This window comes from Miniopterus natalensis, chromosome 2 (assembly GCF_054644295.1).
Source record: "Miniopterus natalensis isolate mMinNat1 chromosome 2, mMinNat1.hap1, whole genome shotgun sequence".
In the NCBI taxonomy this organism is placed as follows: Eukaryota; Metazoa; Chordata; class Mammalia; order Chiroptera; family Miniopteridae; genus Miniopterus; species Miniopterus natalensis.
The window spans coordinates 63,022,581-63,046,062 of NC_142082.1; the positions used below are offsets into that span (position 1 = coordinate 63,022,581).

The 23,482-nt window shown below is 36.0% G+C and overlaps 1 pseudogene; it reads right to left on the reverse strand.

The window, feature by feature from the left end:
• Positions 1-2,466: 2,466 nt before the first annotated feature.
• LOC107545190 (large ribosomal subunit protein uL6 pseudogene) lies at positions 2,467-14,131 on the reverse strand (annotated as a pseudogene).
• Positions 14,132-23,482: the final 9,351 nt, after the last annotated feature.

Sequence of the window (23,482 nt, forward strand, 5' to 3'; positions counted from 1 at the left end):
TTCTATCTCCATTCCAAGTAAAGATGGTGAGGTTTATCATTTAGAATGGACTAGTAATTAAAATTATCACACTATCAATTACAGAGTAGTTACTAACAGACAAGTTTTAAAATAAGAGCAGTTACCAAGTTTGTAAACCCAAACACACGTTTTAAAGAAAAAAATATATATATATAAAACCTATAACATAAAAAATAAAAATTATTCAGTAACTCAACTATCGCTAATAATCCCCCTACTGAAAATTTTCTGCTTATACTTATGCAAATTAATCTTACATAATAAATAAGGTTTACGGAATCAATTTTTTTCAATAAAGCTTAAGTTACAGTCAAGATAATACACTTCAAATTTTATCTCTTCAAGTAATAATGATTTATTTTTATCATATAGAGAGAGGGGAATTGAGAGGTTATTCATGCAGAACATTTAGTTACTACTGCATTCTTTATAGTTTAGAATAAAATCAGGAAGAATTTCTAGGTAACAAATATAACACCAAGCAAAACGCATCAGACCAAAAGCTTGAGAATGTGATCTCTTATGTTTGGTAAAATTAAGAGTGTCCCTTTTCTCATCTCTGTGAAGATCAGGAAAGAAGATTTGGACTTGGATTAATTACTGAGGTATAGCCAATTTGAGCTGCTGTCATCCACCTGAAAAAACAAAATGATTGGATCTTGAGTCCTGTTTTAGAAGGCTGAAGGAATTCCTCATTTAGCAGAATGAAAGCAGGTTGAATAGAGTTTTTCCACTGTAAACAGTGTATTGTAAATTTAGAGTCAGAGCATGGAGATAAACAAGCCAAAGGTCCTCAGATAGCTTGTGTGACTCGGTGTGATCCCTCATTACCCTTTCTCCCAGCCTCTTCCTGGGGCCAGGGGGCTGGCCTCTTGCACTTCCTCAGACTTAACAGGTAGATGCCTAACTCAAGGCATTTGCAATGTGCTTTTTCTAACTTGGGTACTTGTTCTCCAAATAAGTAGATGATGCCCTCCCTTATTACCTTTAATGTCACCCATCCTTTAGTAAGTGAGGCAAGGAAAAAGATTATACTTTGCACTGGTTTTGCCCCAGACCCTAACATAGTACTTACTTGGCTTCATCAGAGAGTGTGCAGAAAGGAAGCAGGAAAAACCAGAAGTAAATAAGATTGCTCCTTCCCCAGAAACCACCTCCTAAATTTTAGCTTTTACTATCTTGCTGATGAAAAAAATGCAAATCTACTGTTCTTTGAACTGATAAATTCATGGCAGTACTCATTCTCCCCGAAGCTGAGTTGGAGAGTAGAAGGTAAGGGGGGCTGAGAACTTAATCTCCTTAATCTAGACATTAATTTTCATGCTCAATTAACTTTCCAGGTCCCGATAACTGGACATATATCTATGGGAATATTGTGGGGCTATTATTATCTAGATATAATATGAGATGCTACATAATGTGTACCAGAGAAGCCAGTGCCTTAAGACTGCTCCTAGAAAAATGTTCAGGCAATTTGTTGATTTTAATCATCTTTCTGAATGAGAAAATTAAGAATCACAAGCTTAGAAAGAATAAAAGGTCAAGGAGAGTTTACTGAAATTATGTGTCTTATCTTAAGTAAACATTTAAAAATCTGATATGTTTCTTTAGATATAAAGGGTCTTGCTTGGATGAGAAATTTTCTGAAATAAGATGACATAAAAAGGGAAATAAGCACACAGAACAAAAATAAACTATAAACCACATCATCTTGTCTTTCTTTAATACTATCCCTACTAATGATTGACTATGTGTTTTGGATTATAATTTCCTTGCTGATTACTACATTACATTGATAATAAAATGGCAATAGATTTTGCTGAAAATATCAAAACAATAAAAGCTGACTAAAGAAATTTTCATTTCTAAGCATTCTGTGCAATTCACATGCTCCTGAGGCAGCAATTTAGATAAACTATTCTGTATATGTACTAATAGGTAGAGAGCAAATAGATTTTTCTTATTGCACATTCACAATAAGAAAGAAGTTCTGAACAAATTATGGCTGAGCGTTTCTCTCTGACTGACTTCTCAGCTCACCCACAACTTAGACTTTCCTTTTCAATGATGTACTTTTTCCATGGGCATTATCTCAAAGAGATGACAGAAATTAAAATAGTATCTATGAAATGTTTCCATATGGCTCAATGTTTTTCTAGTCAGAGATGAACTCCTATTGATTATGACCTACACATTAAAGAAGGAATCTTCTCAGGAACCCAGAATCTTATAGGGAATTATTATCTTGTCAATAAGCAAATGAAAGCATGACCATTTCAGAATACAAAACAATATCTAGACTTAATATGAATGATAGCTCTAATTGTACTTTAGAGATCACCTATTTTTTTTAATACACACATTTATTGCATCTTTAAAATGTCACAAATAAGTCTGAGGAATCATCTAGCATCTTGCTGTTTCTGTAGCTGGACAACTTGGATCTTATTCATCAGCCTGCTGAACTGTTCGTTTTTCAGAAATATAGGTAGCATACAAAATTTTTCTGTTACCTTGTTTTTAACTGTTGTGGCTTTCTGAATCAAAGCAGCTGAATTTGATACAAGTTCAATGTCATTTCTTTCAAGAATTAACTCATCTTTCTGAGCTTGAGATACTGAATAAGCAATGCCAAATCTCATCTGCACCCTGTGGATGTATTTTTCACCCAAGAAATTTCTGATTTCAACAAGAGAAGCATTCTCCTGAATAATGACATTGATGGGGAAGTGAGTATACACAGACCTCATCTTGTAACAGAAGCCCAGTGTGACACCCTTGATCATGTTCTGTACATGGCTTCAGATAGTCCAAATGGTAGTCAGCTCCTATTTCCTCACCATGAGTCAAACCAGAGACTCTTGTTTTTCTTTCCAAAGAGACTGAGTTCTACATTGATGTGATTGAAGCCCCTCTGCAGGGTGCCTCTGGGACCCTTCACAATAACTGCATGACTTCAGAACACTGTGGACATTTTCTGAGATGTCAACAGTCTGATTGCTGAGAATGTTCTTCGTCTCGCAGTAGAGCTGGATAAAAGAGCTAGAGATCACCTGTTTCAATAGCCTCACACTACAAACAAGGAAATTGAGCTAGTGAGGTCAGAGGGCTCAATAATGGCCGACCATAGACTCCATGTTCTCAAATATCTCCTCAATTATAATATGTCCTTCACCTGTAATGTTTATTTTCTTCCTACGGACCCCCACTCCTCTACCTGGTGAGTTTTTTCCATTATCCAATATTCAAATAAAATGTCCTGGTGTGGGGGGCATTCCCATTACCATGCCTGTTCTCACTCATTGTTACCATTACATTGGTCCTTGCCACGTACATGTGTAAGTCCAAAATTCTAATAGAAAAACACTTAAGCCTATTGCAATCGATTTTTTAAATGACTAGTTGTGAAATCTGCTTGGATAGTAACAATATACCTTATTAAGAATTGAATCTGTTTGCCTGACACAGAGGCCACACAAGAAATGCTCCTTAGTGACTGACACAGGAACATACATGCCCAAGTGTGATGGCTTAAATACAAAAATCCATTCTTCAATGGACAAGATAAGCTTCTGGTTGAATTACGTAAAATGCAACAGAGGCAACCAGAGGTTGTTCTTGGATTGAACACCATTCCTGCTCTTTCACAGGCTTGGGTGATACACAAAACTTATTTTTCCAGGGTTTCAAAGAAAGACAGCTTTCTTGACAATTGGGCAGATATAAGAAGACCCCATATAGAAGGAAAGCCACATCTTACTAGCATCTAGTTTCTGAACAGGCAACGTGCACTGGAAATTGGCAGCAAAATAGATACAGAGATATAAAGTCATCAACCAAGGTTGAAATAGGAGGAATCAGAGATTGTGAATTCTATGTAGTCAGGCTATTACCCCTGCTACAATAAAATGAACAGATAGGTAGAAACTAGCAGGGACACAGAAATGTGTCAGGGGTAATGTAGTGTCAGGGTTAAAAAAGGAGCCTGAGAAATAGATCACAAACAGATTTCTGCTAGGCATACTGTCTAAACCGTTCACTGGAACCTTCCTGTTGTCCCATAGAATATCACCTTAGGAACTTCACACATGTAGTTACTTTTCCCAGGGACCCCATCCAAAAACTCCTCCCAGTTTGGGTGAACTTCCCCATCTCATCCTTTTGATGCTCATCTAAGCTTTCACTACCATCCTTACACTAAAGTTACACAAACAGGCTTTTAGTTAAATGGGAATATTACTGAGCTTTTACTATTGTTGGGTCTCATATTTCTCCATGTCTTCTAAACAGAGACATTGTTGGGTTTTGTTCTAGATTATCCTTTTTAAAAATGTTTATAAAGCAATCAATGTTAATATACAGACATAGTGTCTCACTCCGGAGAAGTGAATAGATTTGTTTGCTGTCCTGGGTAATAAAGCAAATGTCTTCCTCTGGGACAAAGGCTGAGCAGATTTGCTTGAAGACAGTTAGAGGTTAGTGGTTCCTTAAGATCAAAGTTCCTCAGCTGGGACACAGACCCACTATTTGTGCACAATACACCTAGGCTGCTCCAGATCATCTCCATGGGATTTGGGGGGCAAGAGGAACCAAGGGCAAACTTGAAATATATGGTTCCTGCTGCACAGTGTAATAAAGTCCTTTGTCTCTGACCCAGAAATCTCATGACTTCTACCAGCATCTACATGGAAGACTGACATATAAGCTTTCAAGCAGAGTAATCTCTCTGACTCTTCACAGTTCTTCTTTTTTAAAATATTTATCTTTATTGTTGGAAGTATTATGATGTCCTCTTTTTTCCCCCCAGTGACCTCTTCTACCCTGTACCTGCCCCACCCCCATTCCAGGCCTTCACAGTTTTGACAATTATACATGCAACATAATCCCAGCGTTATGAATACAATGATGAGTGACCACTATGCCCTTGCCCTAATGAAGTTGGTATTTTATAGAGGGAGAAAAACAAAAATCCATGTAAATAATAAAAAACATGATAGCCACAGTTCTACATAAGTGTTATAATGGAAGGCAACAGAGGGCTGTGAGAGAGAATAATTACCAATATAGAGGGTAAAATAGTGAGAAAAAGTAACTCTGAATAAGTGTCATTTAAGCTGGAACATAATTATAAGATAGAGCCTTTCACTAGAACTATGAGAGAGGAGTGTTCTAGGTAAACAGTGCATCGAAAGGATTCCAAGCTGAGTTTGATGTCAAAAGACCAACATGCGTAGAATGAAGAGACGGCAAGGGCAAAGTTGTTTGAAAACTGTGTATGAGAGCTTGTTAAGGTTGATAGTATATAACGAGTTCTTGAAGAATTTGGTAAAAAAAAAAAAAAAAAAGAATTTTCTAAATAAAATTGGACTTTTTCAGAAGGGGAATAAAGTAGCTAGCCATGGGAAGTACTGATACTTGATTTATGTTTTAAAAAGATAAGTCAGACTCTAGTAGGTAAATATATTTGAAGAGGTTAAGTGGAATCAGAGAAACAGGGTAAAAACAATAGAATTCAGGGGGCTATAATTAAGACAACAGACAACAGATGGGAGTATATTGTAGTAGGCAATGGAGATACAGAGAAACAGAAATAATCAAAATATATTTCAGAAGTAGAGCTGACAGTTCAGTGTGAATGGTGAGCAAAAGGGAAGGAAAACTGATGTCTAGATTATTGGCAAAACCATCTGTATTCATTCATTCTCTCCCTCCCACTCTTCCTTCCTTAGCATTTATTAAGGGTCATGTGAATGTCAGGTGCTATTTTAGAGCATGGACTACAACAGTGAACAAAATACAGTCCCTGACATCAAGCAATTTGCATTCCAATGGGAGGTAGCAAAAATTGATAAATCAAAATATTACAGTGTTTTGAGAAATTATGCAATGTAAGGAAGTGACAGGCCCCACTGTGGAAAAATGAGAGGGTCAGAGAACAGATGAAAAGGATTCTCTTTAGATAGTGTGGTTAGGAATGGCTTTTGCTGAGATGACATCTGAGAAGAAACCTACACGAAGGGGGTGAATGAGCCAGGCAGATATTGGCATGATATTTCGGTCTTTCAGGCAGAAAGGGAAAGTATTAAGGTCTTGGGGCAAGGAGGTTCAAGGAGTACGGTTTCATTTGCATTAGTGTTTCTGGTTCTAATTCCTGAGCTAGTTTTTCCTCTCTTCTCAAACGTCTAAATAAAGCATTAAACAAATAGAGTCAGGCGCATCTTGCTAATCATGAGTTCCTCCTAGCAGGGCACCTGGCATAGGTTTGGTTTCCAACAATCAGTTGCTCCCAAATTAATACTTCTCTGGCGACAGCAGTGTTTTCATTAGAAAAGAAACAGTCTCACAGAATACTGTTTACTTAAACTGAGACTCACTCATAAATAATTTATTTTTCCTGGCCTCTGTCCACTCTTCTGTGAACTGCTGCTTGCCTTGATCTCTCAGAGAGGATTCAGCACATTCTTGTTCAGCTGAATCTTTGCCACCTGCATACAAACTTGCCTCAACTTAGCCCATCCTAAAACAATGAGGACAACTTTAAAGCCCACTTGGCTCCAGTGTGCCTCCTCCAGATGTCGCCCCATTTTGTATGATACCCTTCAGAGGAAAGCAGTCAAAAGGGTTGTGTATAGTCACTCCTTCCTCTTGTCCTATTTGTTCTTTTTATTTTCCTTTATTTTATATTTTATTTTATTACTTTTCCCCCATCACCATTTATCCCCCTAATATGCTCTTCCAACTCCAGTGTAATGCAAATGACTAAGCCAACTGTAGTGCCAAGGATCAAAGCCAGGGAGGGTCACACTAGATCCGGGGACAGCCCAAAGGAAAAACTGAAGAGCCGAAGGAGGGTGAGACATTTCCTTCACTCAGCTGATGGCAGGGCTGACGTACAGAGGAACAAACCGTCTTCCTCTTACTGGGCATACAGGGGGGCCACACCAAGCCCCCCGAGGGCAAAAACCACCCAGGGGAACAAACCACACCTCTGAACGTCCCGGGCCAGTCTTATGGGACCCAGGACAATAGTGGCTCTCAGCCAGCATGGGTCAGACCTTAGTCAGCTAGCAGGGCATCTGCTATGACTGTGCTGTGTCATGTTCACATCACTGGGGCCTTGGCCAGGGGAAGGTGGCGAGAAAGCCTAAGTGTTTGCACTTTCCCTACCTCCACCAGTCCCCCTTCCCCCCGAAATCACCACACTGTTGTCCGCAGTGTCCATGAGTTCTTTCTTTTTTCTTTTTGCTCAATCCCCTCCTTCCCCCAACCAGAGCCTTCTGAGTCTGTCCCTATTTTGCTATTTGTTTATTGCGAACATTGTCAATTAGCCTTCCCTCTCTTTTCCTGATCAGTATTGGATTTCATTACTCTTTTAAAAGAAGTAGCTTTAACTTTAATGTATGTTTTATCTCTTTTAATTAATGTCTGCTCTTCTAATAATAAAGGCTAACCGCAAAGACCTTAGCAATATCCTGGTGCCCTGCATCCTTGATATATTTACTCATTCGATTCTCACCACAACTCTGTGAGGCGGGTGCTATGAGTATCCCCCATACATTATAAATGAGGAAAAATAAAGAGCTTAAGTTACTTTCAAGGTCAAATACTGTGACGAGAGAAAGCAGAGATTCCCATGCAGTCACTTTGGCGTCAGAGACAGCACCTCTTTATTAAGGCTGACCTTCTACTTCCTCTGGGTTTATTCTTTAGCTTTTGTTTTTTAACCTTTAAAGTTGTTAGATGCTTAGCTAATTAGATTGAGCCTTTTTCTTCTATTTTCCTAATATAAAATTTAAGGCTACGTAGTCTCAACTAAGTTACACTTCACTTACATTACACAAGTTTTTCTAATATCCACTTACATTTTCTCTGCCATCTACCAATTATTCAGAACAACGTTGCTAAATTTCTAAACTCACAGCCCTTTCCTGATTATGCTGCTTGTTGCTAGATGTCTAACTTGACAGAGCTGTCAGACAATGTTTGTAAAACTGGTTGCAGTTTGCTTTGTAGCTCGGATGATGTCAATTTTCACAAATGTTTGTGTATGTTTGAAGCTGCTGAATCTTTACTGTTGGGTGCGATGCCTTCCAGGTGCTCATTATATCTAGTTTAGTGAATGTGTTGTTCAAATCTCCCGGCCTGTTTGATCTCTCAATTGTTGTGGCAGTTAACTAAAATATTCAAATAGAGGTGTATACTTTCTATTTCTTTTTGTGGTTTTACAAACATTTACATTCTATGTTTTTGTAATCATTTTATAAAGTGTATACAAGTAAATAATTTTTATGTAATCTAGATGAATTGCATTTTTTATCACTACGCAATAACACATTGCCTTTAATAATGTGGGTTTTTTTCCCCACTATAGATTATTTTAGCTTATGTTACCATAATTACATAGGTTTTCTTTTGGTTATTCTTTTCTTTTTTTTTTAATTTTTACTCCTAAAATTTGTATTTTTGTGATTATTTTTACCATCTTATTTTATGCTTTTATTTATCTCAGTTATTGTGTTTCCCTTTTCCTCTCATTTCTTGACTTCGTTTGGATTGAACATTTTCTTTTTCTCATTGTCTTTCCTGCACTATCTAGAAAGGAATAAACTCAATTTTTATTTTGTTATCCTATAAATTATGAACATCTACAGTTAACATATCAAATGTTCAAACCCATCTATATGTCAACCTCCCTGATAATACAAGGACTTTAAAAGCTTTAATATCAATAAGCTCTTAATGATTTTTATTGTATTGTTGTGGGGTTTTTTGCTTGTTTCTTTTAGAAATTCCACAGGACATTCTTATTTTATTGCTTCAGACATGTTCACATATGAAACACTTTCTTTGCTTTTTACTCCTCTTTGCAAGTCAAAATTTCCATTTGTGATCACTTGCATTCTGTCTAAATGAATTCTTTAAAAATATCCTTTAGAAGGGTGTGCTAGACAAAATCGCTCATATATTTCATGAAATGTTCTTTTTGAATATTTTCACTGGGTAAAATATTCTAGTTTCAGTTCAATGTAAACTAATCAGACTCCCACACTTACTTTCGATCCAGCTTATTATTTTCATACCAATTCTCCCCATCTCATGTGTGTTTATTTGTGTATTTTCTCTCCCTCCCCACACCTATTAGAATCTGAACTCCAAGAGGGAAGAAACAGTATGTTTTCTTTACTAGTGATTTTCCAGGAACTTATATAGTCTCCTAACTGTGATGAGCCCTTCAAGAATATTTATTTTAAAATTAAATCTTGAATTAGGAATCATTGGGTTTATAAAGGATGTTAATCTTTGCCATGAATACAAGAATTTGATTCGTAAACATTTTCCTGGGAGTTCAAGAGATTTCCTTTAAAACATTTATTTATAATTTGTATTTTATTTTCCAGGATAACATATTTTTTGATTGACCATTTGTTTGGTTCTTATATCTGAGTACCGCACAGAATTTCCTGACTTGCCAGTTTAATTGCCTATAATACACTGTACTACTGTACTGCAGGTGTGTTTCTATTAGCTCAAATATAACTTCCAAGAAGAAATACCACAGACTGTTAATGTGTGACTGACTAGTAATTTTACTTAAACTATAATTAGCATTATCCAGAGGCTTATTCGGGACCAAGAACTATGACAGAGCACCAGGACCTTGGTCATGCATTAGATATTGTGACAAGAGTGCCATAGGAAATGTGGTTAAGCACAGGGCAGATTTTGAGAAAAGCCAATAAATGTGATTTAGTATTTGGCTTTTCTTTTTTCTTTCTTACATGAAAAAAAAAAAAGTATTAAAACTATAAGTATAATAAAAGATGTTGTAATATGTTCTTTAAAATTACAGACAAAAAATATCCAAAATATTTATAAAACCATACATGCATACCTACTAAATAATGGCTATCATTTAAGTATAAAATTTCATAATTAAAGGTACTGCAGAGATTTACACAGTTATGCCCTTAACATGGAGAAAAAAAGAATAGTAATACTCCCTTTTGCAGGTGTGAAGTATTTACAATGTGTGATTTTACCACATGGATACATTGATAATTTCTCAACCTTCTGCACTGATAGGTTGAATAGAAATAACTGAAATGTAATCAAGTTTAGAATAGAAGCTTAGAAGTCCTGATTAAACTTGTTGCAATTAAAGCAGAGAACAGATGATACATTCAGCTGAGATTTTTTTTTAAAAAAAGACTTTTTAATAAAGGGACTATTTACAGAAGTGTTAGCAGGATTGAGAGAGCCAACAGGCAATACTGTGTCACACATTCATTCCCAACAGCAGGAAGACAGTATCCCATGCAGGTCCCATGGGCAGGTACAAGAAACTGTTACTAGAATTTTGCTGAGAGCAAACACCTTAGAAAAAGGATTGCCAGACAAACTGCGCGGCAGAAGAGAAGGAACAAAAGAATTAATGAACCCCAGTACTCTTTCTCCCCGCACTCTGATCTCTTGTGGTAGCTCAGACTGGTACAACCCCCCGGGGACGGCGTGCGAGGAGGCTGGGGGGGCTGGGGGGGCCTCCCTGGAGAAAGACCTGTCCGGGCACAGAGTAGGGTAAATGAGTCGGAGTGGAGGGTGGTGAGCGAGTTTGAGAAAAAGAAAATAGCCAATAGGTTGCCCTCTGACTTATTAAATAAACAAGAGAATTACACAGATGAGTCTCTCTGGGGTCTGGACAATTATGTGATCTTGTTGCTTTTATAGCCTAAATTATTTCTCATTAGAACTGTAGCAATATGCCCTGAGTGACCATCCACATGTGTTAGACAAGCAGGTATTAGGAAAAGAGTGCTGCGGAAGTGTCCTTTGTGTCCTTCCCTGATCACATAACCTTCCCTCCTTCTTGAAAATAGCCATTATCCTAATTTCTTGGTAAACATGCCTTTGGTCTCCTTTTATTTTTATTACCTATGTATACACCATTGCCTATACTTTAGCTTTATCCGAATGGAAACGTTTATATATTTTCTTTTACTGTTTTGTTTTTTCATAGCACCTTTATTGAGATATAACTTTCACTTCATAAAATTCACCCTTTTAAAGTGCCTGATTCAGTGGTTTTAGTATATTCATTGAGTTGTGCTAGACTGACCAGGGGAAAGAGAGAAGCTCAAATCAGTAAAATCAGATAGGAACAGGGCACAACTGATATTCATTTTACAGCAATAAAAATGATAAGGGGATGCAATAAACAATGATTTTTTCCATTCACCAGATGATGGACATTTAGAGCTATTTTCACTTTGGGGCTATTATGAATAATGCTTCTGTGAACATTCATTTACAGGTTTGTGGGTGTTTTTGTTTTTGTTTTGTGGACATATATTTTCACTTCTCGTAGCTAGATACCTATGATCAAATTGGAAATGATGGGTCATATAGTAACTCTGGCTTTAGCTTTTTGAGACTCCATCATTGAAGCCCTGTGGGCATGAGATTTAATGGGCATTTTAAAATTCACTAATTCTGTCTCTCTTCTTGATCTACATTTTTTATTACTTTTAGAGTCAATTTCAATAATTTGTGCTTTCCAGAAATTATTTCATATCAACTAAGTTATCTAAATGCTATAGACTCCACCATGCAATTATATACATATTGTTTTATACAACTGCTTTTTAAATCAGATGAAATATATTATGAGAAGAAGTATGCACTTTTATTGGCTTTTTTTTTTTTAATTAGCCTTACCAGTGCTCTTAATTTTTTGGCATAGGTTTGAATTAGTGCCTGGGTAATTTCCTTTTACATAAAGAACTCTTTTTAGTATTTCTTATAAGAATGATCTGCTAGATATGAAATCTCTGCTTTTGTCTATGAAAGTTTTTGTTTCATATTCATTTCTGAAAGATAACTTTGCTGAATACGAATCCTGACTTTTGTATGTGTTTGTTTATGGCATCACACTACCTTCTGGCCTCCGCTGTTTCTGACAGTTAATTTTATTGAAGTTCCCTTGTATATGATTATTACAAGGACTTGCTGCTTTCAAGGTGTTCTTGAAAATCTTTTTCTTTCATTAGTTTTACTATGATATATCTGAGTGTAGATTTCTTTCTTTTTATCCTACTTACAGTTGTTTGAGATTCTTGAATGTCAGGTTTTTGGGAAACATTCAGTCACTATGTTTTTGTTTTAAATTATTTTTCTCTCATCTCACTCCCCAGAAAGTATAACCCTGGGCATATGACAGTCATCCAGTGATGACACTGGCTTTAGCACGGCTATCTTTGGGGACCTCTTTCCCCATCTCTTGGATAAACTATAAGCCTTTCTTAGTATCATACCAACAGTTGGCTTCAGTTGCTGGCTGATTGCTCTATTGTTTTTGACAATGCCTTGGGGCGCAAATTGTACACATTGTGATCCAATTAAATTAAGGCCTCCTTTCAAGGGTGGGTTTGAGGCAAACCTAGGACTCTTCTTAGCTGTATCTTTCCTGGATTCTTTCCAGTAACGACCTACAGTTCAGCCTGTTCTCATGGAGCTACCAGCTTCCTGTTAATTGTTTAATACAGGCAGTTCCCTTGGGGAGAGTTTCGGAGCTCCCTGTTCTTGTGGCCAGTCCCTCACCTTAGGCTAAATTTCTGCACCACTGCTCCAGCCCTGCAGATGTGGATAGTCACCTGCCTCTCTTGGAGCGATACCCACCCCCCCAGCCCTTAAATTTATGGAGCTTGGAAGAGGAAGAGATGGTAACCTTTATTCTGCTCAGCTTACCTCTTTTGGTGTCAAACCTCTGCCATACAAGCAAACCAGGGCAAGGCGAGCGGCATTTCAGTGTCCCCAACCTCCCACACATGGGGCAGAGCTTGTAGCCTACACCAGTGGACTAGGTGGGTAACGGAGAGCCCTGAATCATGGGGCAGGTGTTAGGGGTAAATAAAAAATGCTGACAGCCCGCCTCTCCTGGGGAGACAGCACTGCCCCTGGCTAAGCGCTGGGGAAGAAGCAGCCCTCTGTTTTTGCCACTAGCCATTCAAGTGGAGCGTCCCTCGTGTTGAGCTGGGGAGGTGCACGTAGAGTGGGGTGGATAGTGACAAGTGCCACACACTTGCTATTCTGCCCAAGATTCAGTAGATGCCCTTAAAGAAATGTTTCCACATTTGCTGTGTGTCCACAGGATAATTTTTAGAAACTTTAGATAACTTTCATTTTCATCAGTTATGGTTGTTTTGAAAGAGAGTCCGCAGTGCCATTCAGGAAACTCTGTATCTGCAAGTGACTGTCTTCCTTTCCTCAGCAATGATTGCACTCACCTATACTGATAAATGTGGTATGTATTGTTCATTAATTGTTATTGCCTTACATTACTCCATTTTATGACTGCACGACAATTCTTTTTTCCTGATCTAATACTGATGGACTTTTGCAATACAATAAATGCTGCTATGAAGACTACTGTAAATATCCTTTCGTGTACAACTACAAAGCTCCATGTTATATGTCTAGAATTGCAATCGTTGGATAATATGAGAATAATCAGCTCTTATTTCCTAATGACAAATTGTTTTCAAAATACACTTTCAATAGCAGTGTTCAAGAGAGTTCAGGATGAAACCCTATCCTTGACATAATTCACTATAAGTCACTTGCAATTTTTGTCTATACCTTTGAGGTTTCATTTCCTGATTATTAAGAAAATTGAATGTTTTCTTGTGTGTTTATTGACCATGTATATTGCCTACTTGTTAAAGTATAAAAATTTTGTGCCCATATTTCTGTTGTTTTATTTGTGCTTATATTAGTGATGTGAAAATTTTTTTAACATTCTGGAAATTATTAGTATTTTTTCTAATATCGATGCTCAATTTTTAGAAATTTGCAAATATTTACTTGAAGTTTCTGGCTGGTCATTATATTTCTTAAGTATATTTTGATGAAGAGAAGATATTAAGCTTGGTATAACTGAATTTATCGTTTTCCCATGAGAGTCTGTGCACTATCCACAGAGCTCTTCCATTTCTTACCACAGGTAGTGCTTTGTCCACTGTGCTCATCAAATGCAAAGTATCAAACTTAGGGCTCTTCCATTTCTCACCACAGGCTCCGCTCCATCCATGCATTCTGCATCACAGGAGTGGTCCATCTGCGGTGCTTTCTCATTTACCTCCACAGATACCTCTTCTGTAGTGCTCCTGCACTCATGACCACAGGCTCCACCTATACTGGTCTCCCATGGTCACCACAGGCCCTGATCCCCCCTCAGTGTACTTCCACTCTCCATCACAGGCCCTGATCCCCTGCAGTGTCCCTCTACTCTCCACCACAGGCCCTGATCCCCCCTCAGTGTCCCTCCACTCTCCACCACAGGCCCTGCTCCCCCCGCAGTGTCCCTCCACTCTCCACCACAGGCGCTGCTCTGTCTGTATCACCGTTTCATTCTTCACCATGGTCAGTGCCTCGCCCTTACTGCTCTTCTAGTCATTACCTTCCACAGTGTTTTTTGATTCCTCGCGACAGGCTCTGCTCCATTCCTAATGTTTTTCTCTTTTCCCCCAGCTCAGTGCTTCATTCAGCGTTTCTCCATTCCCTACAACAGGCCATGGTTCTTCGGTCATGCTCGTCTGTTCTTCTCTGCAGACAGTGCTCCTTTCGTAATACTCTTCGGATTTTCACATAAGCACTACTCCATCTATAAAGCTCTTCTCCAACTTTCACAAATGACCCAGTATGGGCCTTCCCTCCTGCTTTTCAGTATCTTTCTTTCATTATTTTATTATCTAATTCCTAGGTCTCTTTGTTTTCAAACACAATGATCATTCTTATGAAAGACTTTTTTGAATCCACAATGTAAACTTCATCATCCATTTATTTCCTCCCTTGTTGGCTGTAGTATTTTCATAAAATCCTAACTTTGCCTTGTTTTATACCATTTAATATTTTAGAAATTGAACTATGTATTTCATGGAATGTTGGACATGCGAATGCAATTTTTTCTAATGTTGAACACAGTACCAAATAACTGATAATGAGTAATTATTTTTAAAATGAGTGGGCAAATGAATGAGAGAATAAATATTATTTCAAGCATATCCTCATATCTAACTTTTGTTTATTTTAAAAGGGCAAGCATTTTTAACAATTTGAACTTACATTACCATCATGTGCTATATAATGTCATTTCGGTCAATGACAGACCACATATACGATGGTGATTCCATAAAATTATAATGGAGCTAACAAATATCTATTGCCTAGTAACATCCTAGCCATTGAAATGTCATAGCACAACACATTTCTCAGGTGTCTGTGGTGATACTGGTGTAAATAAACCTACTGCGCTGCCAGTTATATAAAAGTATAATACATATAATTGTGTATAGTACATAATACTTGATAATGATAACAAACGACTATATTACTGGTTTATGTATTTACTATGCTATACTTTTTGTCACTGTATTATTGTGTACTCTTTCTACTTATAAAAAAAGAAGCTTGCTGAAAAACAGTATGTTGTTACACCATCAGCAGCCTCCTATATCTCCTGTTTACCATGTTTCTTGATCACATTATTTGTCTTATGCTTGATTTAAACTTGTGAAGTTGTGTGTTTTTTTGGAGAGTAACATGCCTGTAGCCTAGAAGCAATAGGCTATACCATATGGCCAGGGGTGGGTAATAGGCTATACCATCCAGGTTTTAAAAATACACTATGTTGTCCATACAACAACAAAAATTGCCTACTGACACATTTCTCAGAATATATCATTGTCTTATAAAGTGGTGTATAACTACACTTACATGTATTTTCACTTGGCAATCTTTCAATATAGAGCTAAGTCCTTTTTGTTGATAACTATTTTCATTCCATATCACTTTTTCCCCCACTTATGATTTATGAATTTCTTTTTAGATAGATCTATAATTTGAATACATTTCCTTGGCATTCTTATAATGGAATTATTCAAAAAATTACAATGCATTTTCTTATTTACAGTTATCCATATTGAATATGAAATTATCTTTTGTGGCTTGTTTGTACTGTATTCATCACCTTCATTGCAAACCTTAGATGTATATATTTAATTTATATAACAAATTCAGTTCCATGAACTCATTTGGGAACAAACAAGATAGATCCTTGTTAAGCACTCAACTCTACAAGGAGAATATGAAGTATAGGGTAGAATAGAGCATTATCGACAGCTCTTGTACATGTATATCATGTTCTAGGAATCAGTAGATTTACAGACTATGAAGAATAACAGTTAATATAGTAATTCAGTGAACTGCAGGTCAGTTAACAAACTTCTACTATTTCCCTTCAAAAGACATTTTATTCAATAGGTTATGGAGACATTTCAAACTTATAAAGATATAAAGCAGGAAATATGTATCATAAGTAGTTATATAAACATGTCAGCCTTTAATAGACACAACTCTGAAATTTTTCAATGATGATAGTATATCAGTACACTAACAGGACAGAACTATCCTCTGAAATTTTTGTGATTTTAGCCAAAATACTATTCATATCATTGAGTTGTATGTCTTCACTATCAAAGGACAGACTCAACAGGCACTAGATCCCTGCTAAAGTGAATATTAACCCATAAGATTGGCCTCTGCACAACAGCTCCTCCACTGTAGTCACGTTCAGTCCTCACAAACAGTCCGCCTGAGGGTCAGTTCCTCTCATATATGTGTCAACAACAATCAAGGCTCAACTTGTGTGGGTTTTGTGGGCACATGAAACCCATACCAGGGAAATCCCTGGAGCACCCAGCTCAGGTGACCATGGAGACTGCACCACTAGGCCCCACAGGACACCTACTACATAAGGTCATTCTACCAACAAAGGTAGACATAGCAGCTCTACCTAATGCATAGAAACAAACACAGGGAGGCTGCCAAAATGAGGGGATAAAGAAACTTGCCCCCCACAGAACAGATGAAAACTCCAGAAAAAAACTAAACAAATGGAGACAAGCAATCTACCAGACGAGTTCAAAATGCTTGTTATAAATGCACTCAATGATCTCAGTAAGAACTTCAACAAAGAGATGGGAACTATAAAAAGGAACCAGTCCCAAATGAAAAATACAATAACTGAAATGAAGAACACGGTACAGGAAGTCAACAGTGGAGTAGATGACGTGGAGACTGAATCAGCAATTGGGAAGATAAGGTAGCAGAAAACACCCAATCAGAAGAGCAAAAAGAAAAGAATCCAAAAAAATTAGGATCGTTTAAGGGGCTTCTGGGATAAAATCATGTAAACTAACATTTGCATCAAAAGAGTACCGTAAGGAGAGAATTGAAAACCTTTTTGAAGAAAGAGTAATGAAAAACTCCCCTAACCTGGTGAAGGAAATAGATATACAAGCCCAGGAAGCACATCCCAAATAAGATGAACCCAAAGAGGCCCACACCAAGACACATCATATTAAAATGCCAAAGGTTAAAGCAAAAAGAAAATCTTAAAAGCAATAAGAGAAAGGCTATTAATTACCTCCACAGGAACTCCCATAATATTGTCAGCTGATTTCTCAACAAAAACACTTCAGGCCAGAAGAGACTGGCATGAAATATTCAAAATGATGAAAAGCAGGGACCTACGATCAAGATTACTCTACCCAGCAAAGCTGTCATTTAGAATTAAAAGATAAAGACTCCCCAGACAAGAAAAAGCTGAAGGAGTTCATCAGCACCAAACCAGTATTACAAGAAATTTTAAAGGGACTTCTTCAAAAAGAATAAGAAGAAAAAAAAGATAAAAAACATGATGAAATAACTACATATCTATCAATAATTACTTTAAAGGTAAATGGATTAAATAATCCAATCAAAAGATATGGGGTGGCTGAATGAGAAAACAAAACCCTTACATATGCTGTGTAAAAGATACTTACTTCAGATGGAAAGACACACAGAACAAAAGGGTTGGAAAAAAATTTTCATTTAAATGGAAACAAACAAAAAACAATCGGGGCAGAAATACTTATACCAGACAAAACAGACTTTAAAACAAAGACTATAACAAGATACAAAGAAGGTCCCAGCAATTCCACTTCTGGGCATTTATCCAAAAGAACCCCAAAACACTAAATTGAAAAGATATATGCATTCATATGTTAATTGCACAATTATTTACAATAGCCAAGGTACAGAAGCAACCTAAGTGTCCATCAATAGATAAATGAAGAAAAATGAAGTGGTGTATGTATACAATAAAATATGACTAAGCCATAAAAAATAAAAATAAGAAAGAAATCTTGCCATCTGCAACACGATGGATGGACCTAGAGGGCATTGTGCTGAGTAAAATATGTCAGACAGAGAAAGACAAATACCTTATGACTTCACATACATGTGGAATCTAAAAAACAAAGTAAACAAACATAACAGAAAAACCCCTCATAGATACAGAGGACATTTTGATGGTTGTCAAATGGGAGGGGGCTTGGCGGGTAAGTGAAAAAGGGGAAGGGATTAAGAAGTACAAATCGATAGTTTATAAAATAGTCATGCAGAAATAAAGTACAGCATAGGGAATATAGTCGATAATATTGTAACAATTATGTATAGTGTCAGATGGGTAACTGGATTTATTGGGCTGATCACTTCATAAGTTCCATAAATGTCTAATCACTCTGTTGTTCATATGGAATTAATATAATATTGTATGTCAGCTGTAATTAAAAAATAAAAAGTATTTTTTAAAAATAAAAGTTTTACCCAGTTTAGCCTTGTACTATCTGAAGATCATTCACTATCTAAAACTGTGACCAGTTAGACATGTATGTATCCTAATACTGAAGGAGAAACCCTGTGGATACCCTGATTCGTTTAATTTATTATGTGTTTACATGTATAGCGCCCAGCTACACAAAGCAGTTGGACTTCAGCATATTGAAAAACCTTGCTATGAACTGGTTGCTCAATTTGTGAGGCATCTTGAACTCTAAACTCTGAAAATGTATAATGCATTATCATTTGGAAAAACAAGTTGTGTTCAAATTAGTTGACCCTGATATCTTACATCTTAGAATGTCAAAGTAATAATAGCAAACTAATAATTATAAGCTGTATTCAAGAAGATAGCCATCACAATTTTGCTAATAAGTGAAAAATATTAAAATAGCCTATACACCCAAAGAAAAATGGTTTACTAAATTATATATATAACAACATACAAATATTAAAAAATGACTAATATAGACTATAACTTCATCTGACATTTCTGACCTAAGAAGTAAAGAAATTCTAAATTGCTACCTTAATTCTCTGAAATTAAAAAAACGCCCGGCCAGCTGTGGCTCAGGCAACAGGCATCCAGGCAATAGGGGTTCGATTCCCGGTCAGGGCACATGCCCGGGTTGCGGGCTGCAGCCGATCAATGACTCTCTCATCATTGATGTTTCTATCTCTCTCTCTCCCTCTCCTTTCCTCTCTCGGAAATCAATAAAGATATATTAAAAAAAATAAAAAATAAAATAAAGCAATATTAAATGAAGTATAAATAAAGGACAATTTGCTACTACTTTATCTTTATAGAAAACCAATTCACAGACAGAGCTTGGCTCCTATGGTTGAATTAATTTTGAACTCAACTTGAAGAATTTCCATGTAACGTCCATATATGAAACATTTTTTTATTATTTAATTCTAAATTTGAGAAATTTTGGCATGTAGAAACTCATATTTAAATCTACTTTTTATATATAGCCCTTATAAAAATAATTTTCCTGTATCATTCAGATATATTGAACAAATATAAATATGTTTACTTACTGCATAGGTAACAAATAGTATTCAAATAAAATAAAATGTTAAAGCTTCTGATTTAGATTTATTCAGACATGAGCCAATCTAATTTATTAAAGATCATATCTCTCCAAGTTATATTTTTTTCTACCTGGGTCCTGGGCAAAGTTCATGTTGTTAAATTCGCTCCCCCAAATAAATACCTTAACTTGGGTCTATGTTATTAGCTATAGATCAGCTTCACTTTGGGAGACTTTGCGTGAGAAACCCTGGTTAAGATGAAGATAATTTGTTACCATGGAATCACAGAAGTAAAAATAGCATCGGGTGAGCTAGTGCACTTAGATATCATCTCAAAGAGAAAGATTTCAAGCAAGGTAGTATTAGAGTCAGGGATTTCATTTCATTGTTTAAATCCCATTAGTTGGAAGGCAGTTGTATTTCTCAAACTGCAATGCAGCTAAAAGTTTAGATAAAATAAAATATAGAACTGCTAATATATATGACACTGAAACATGCGAAATTTCAGCAATAATGTAATTAGAAAAACATCTACATTCACACACTATGCCTTTAAAATGTTTAGAATTTATTAGCTGTTTATTAAAATTAAAAAATATTCACAATAAATATTGATTACTTAGACATTTAAATTTAATATTGAAATTGCCCACTAGCTTCTCTTTAGTTTTTTCATGAGTAATTGTTGCATTATATAATTTCATATTTATGTTTTTAGCTTAAATATATATCTAGCATAAGAATCATTTCACGAGAATTTGTAGTACGTTTTTATTTTTTGAAGTTAAGATATCATTAAACTTTGAACCTATTCACTACTAATCATTAGAAAGTAAACTAATTAGGACCTGTATATTAATCATCAATTTATATCTATCAATCAGGACAAACAGAAAAAATAACATAAAAAAACTATCAAATAACATTTTTTTTTAACCCTCACCCAAGGATACTTTTTCCATTGGGTATTTTTTTCCATTGCTTTCCAGAGAGAGTGGGAGGGGGAGAGAGAGAGAGAAACATTGATGTGAGAGAGACATCAAATGGTTGCCTCCCACACATGCCCTGACAGGGCTGGGGATCGAGCCGCTACCAAGGTATGTGCCCTTGGCTGGCATCGAACCCAGGACCCTTAAGCCTGTAGTCTGACACTCTAACCACTGTGCCAAACCGACTAGGGCTCAAATAACATCTTATGAGAAATTTATTTATTTTTTTACATCTAAATATCATTGTATCCAGGAATGAAAAATCCTCTCCTTAAAAAAAAAAAAAAAAGAAAGAAAGAAAGAAATAAAAAAAAAAATATTTTCTAGGTAGTTCTATCACATTTTCACTGAAATTTATAATTTCTTAATTGTGTGGGTATTGTACTTATGTGTTGTTTTCAAATTTTCAATTTTCCCATTTATAAAGGTATTTGACTCTTTTTTTCTCAACTTCAGAGCTAGAAACTTGAAGTTACTCTGGAAAAAAATATCTCCTGAGGAATTCCTTAATGGCACACAGAAAAAATAAACATTTCAGATATTTTGGAAAAGTTGGAGGCTTTTATTTATGTTTAAAAAAATGTTTTCAAATCCTGCTTAGACCTTTCATTTTACACCAGGTCTTGGGAACAATTGCATGTGATACTTATTTTATTCTTGTATTTAGTATAATCACCTAAACACAGTCACATCAGTTACTTTTTTAAAGAAATAATTTTATTATTTTTTTATTGAGATATAATTAACATATAACATTGTATTAGTTTTTGGTGTACAAAATAATGATTATATATATATATGGCAAAATGATTATCACACTAAATTTACCTAATGTCTGTCCTCTCACATAGTTACAATTTTGTGTGTGTAATAACTTTTAAGAGCTACTCTCTTAATACCTTTCAAATATACCATACTTCATAGTTAGCTAGGGTCACCAGGCCACACTTTACTCCCCTAGAACTTATAACTGGAAGTTTGTACTTTTTGACCAAGTTCACCCATTTTGTCACCTTCCAACCCCCACCTCTGGCAACCACCAGTCTGTTCTCTGTATTTGAATTTGACTTTTCTTTTTAGATTCCACATCTTTTATTTTCAATCAGAAACATTTTTTAACCTCTGTTGCTTAATCTTTTTAAATATAAATCAGTGTCTTAAACATTATCATTCATTTCTTCTGTGCCTGTATTAGCATTCTGCACTAAAAATTACATAAAATCCCTCAAAAAAATCTATTTTTCTCCAAGGTTAATGCTTATAGATGGCTCACTGTCAGAAACTAGAGGGTCTGTGCAGATTTATCCTGCTGATATATTACACGGTATAAAAATAAACATGATACCACATTTTTATAATGGGTATGCTGGTTATTTTACCAGTAACTATCTGTGACACTTTTTAAAAATAAAAATCGGGTCCTAGCTGGTTTGGCTCAGTGGTTAGAGCATCGGCCCACAGACTGAAGGGTCCCAGGTTCAATTCCAGCCAAGGGCAGGTACCTCGGTTGCAGGCTCCGTCCCCAGCCCAGGTCAGCACGCGTTGAGGAGTCAGCCAATCCACGTGTTTCTCTCACATGACGCTTCTGTCTCTTTCTCTCCTTTCCACTCTCTCTGAAAAACAATGGAAAAAAATATCCTCATGTTAGGATTAAAAAATAAATAAAAATGAATAAGTAAATAAATAAGGGATATATATTTTAAGAGAGCATTTACAATGGATGGCCTAAAATTTGAGAAACGGGATAGTGTTACTGATTTGTTATGAAATAATAATTACCTTCTTCTAGGTTTCTGTCAGGTCTATAAACAGCAGCTTTAATAATTTGTTTACTTTTTTATTTCTCATAAAGAAGCACCTAGCATTACTTGACATGCATACTTCTGATACTAAATTTCTAATTTTTCATATTTCCTTGGGAAGTTGTGGAGAAAATGTCCACTCAATAAAGGACACAGGATAATAGAAAGTTAGAGAGAAAGAGGGGGTGGCAAGGTGGATACAAAGCAAGGTAGGTTACAGGGTAAAAGATGGAAGAGAGTAGAATAGTAGTATTCATATGGCAGATAATATAATACTTGGTTTTCACCAGGACAATCTCTGATCTAAATTATTGTAGTCCATCTGTGAAACTGAAGTTATGGGATCACCGTGACAGTGAATCAGTTTAATTACCATATACAGGTTAACACCTTCACAAGGATATTTTTTGTTCAGTTCTAAGAATTACCATGAATTTATAAACGAGAGTAGAACTCAGTTTGTGCTACTTGGTTGTGTGTCAGAATTACCCGAATAGTTTAAAAAATATTTTAATACTTAAATTTTTTTCAATTCATAAAATAAAAATGTCAAACAGATGCAGAAATTTTTCAAACTCTGACATTGTAAATAGATTCCTAATGTGAGTATATCTGTATTTTTAATAGGATCCATAAGTAATCCTGCAACAAGATCAACTAACATTTTCTTTATGCATTTAGCACAGGTATGATATTTGAAGTTGACTTATATAATGTAACCAACCTGTAGAACTGGACAATTTTCTGTGCTAATGTATATTATGTAAATCCCACTGAATCTGTCTTATATTATAGATAAGTCTGGATCTACTCTGAATTTTTATCCATGTGGGTAGAATCTATTTTGTCCTTTCATTTTTTTCCAGGCTTTAATTGAATATTTCTCCTATTGTTTGAAGAATAGGGCTTTGATGG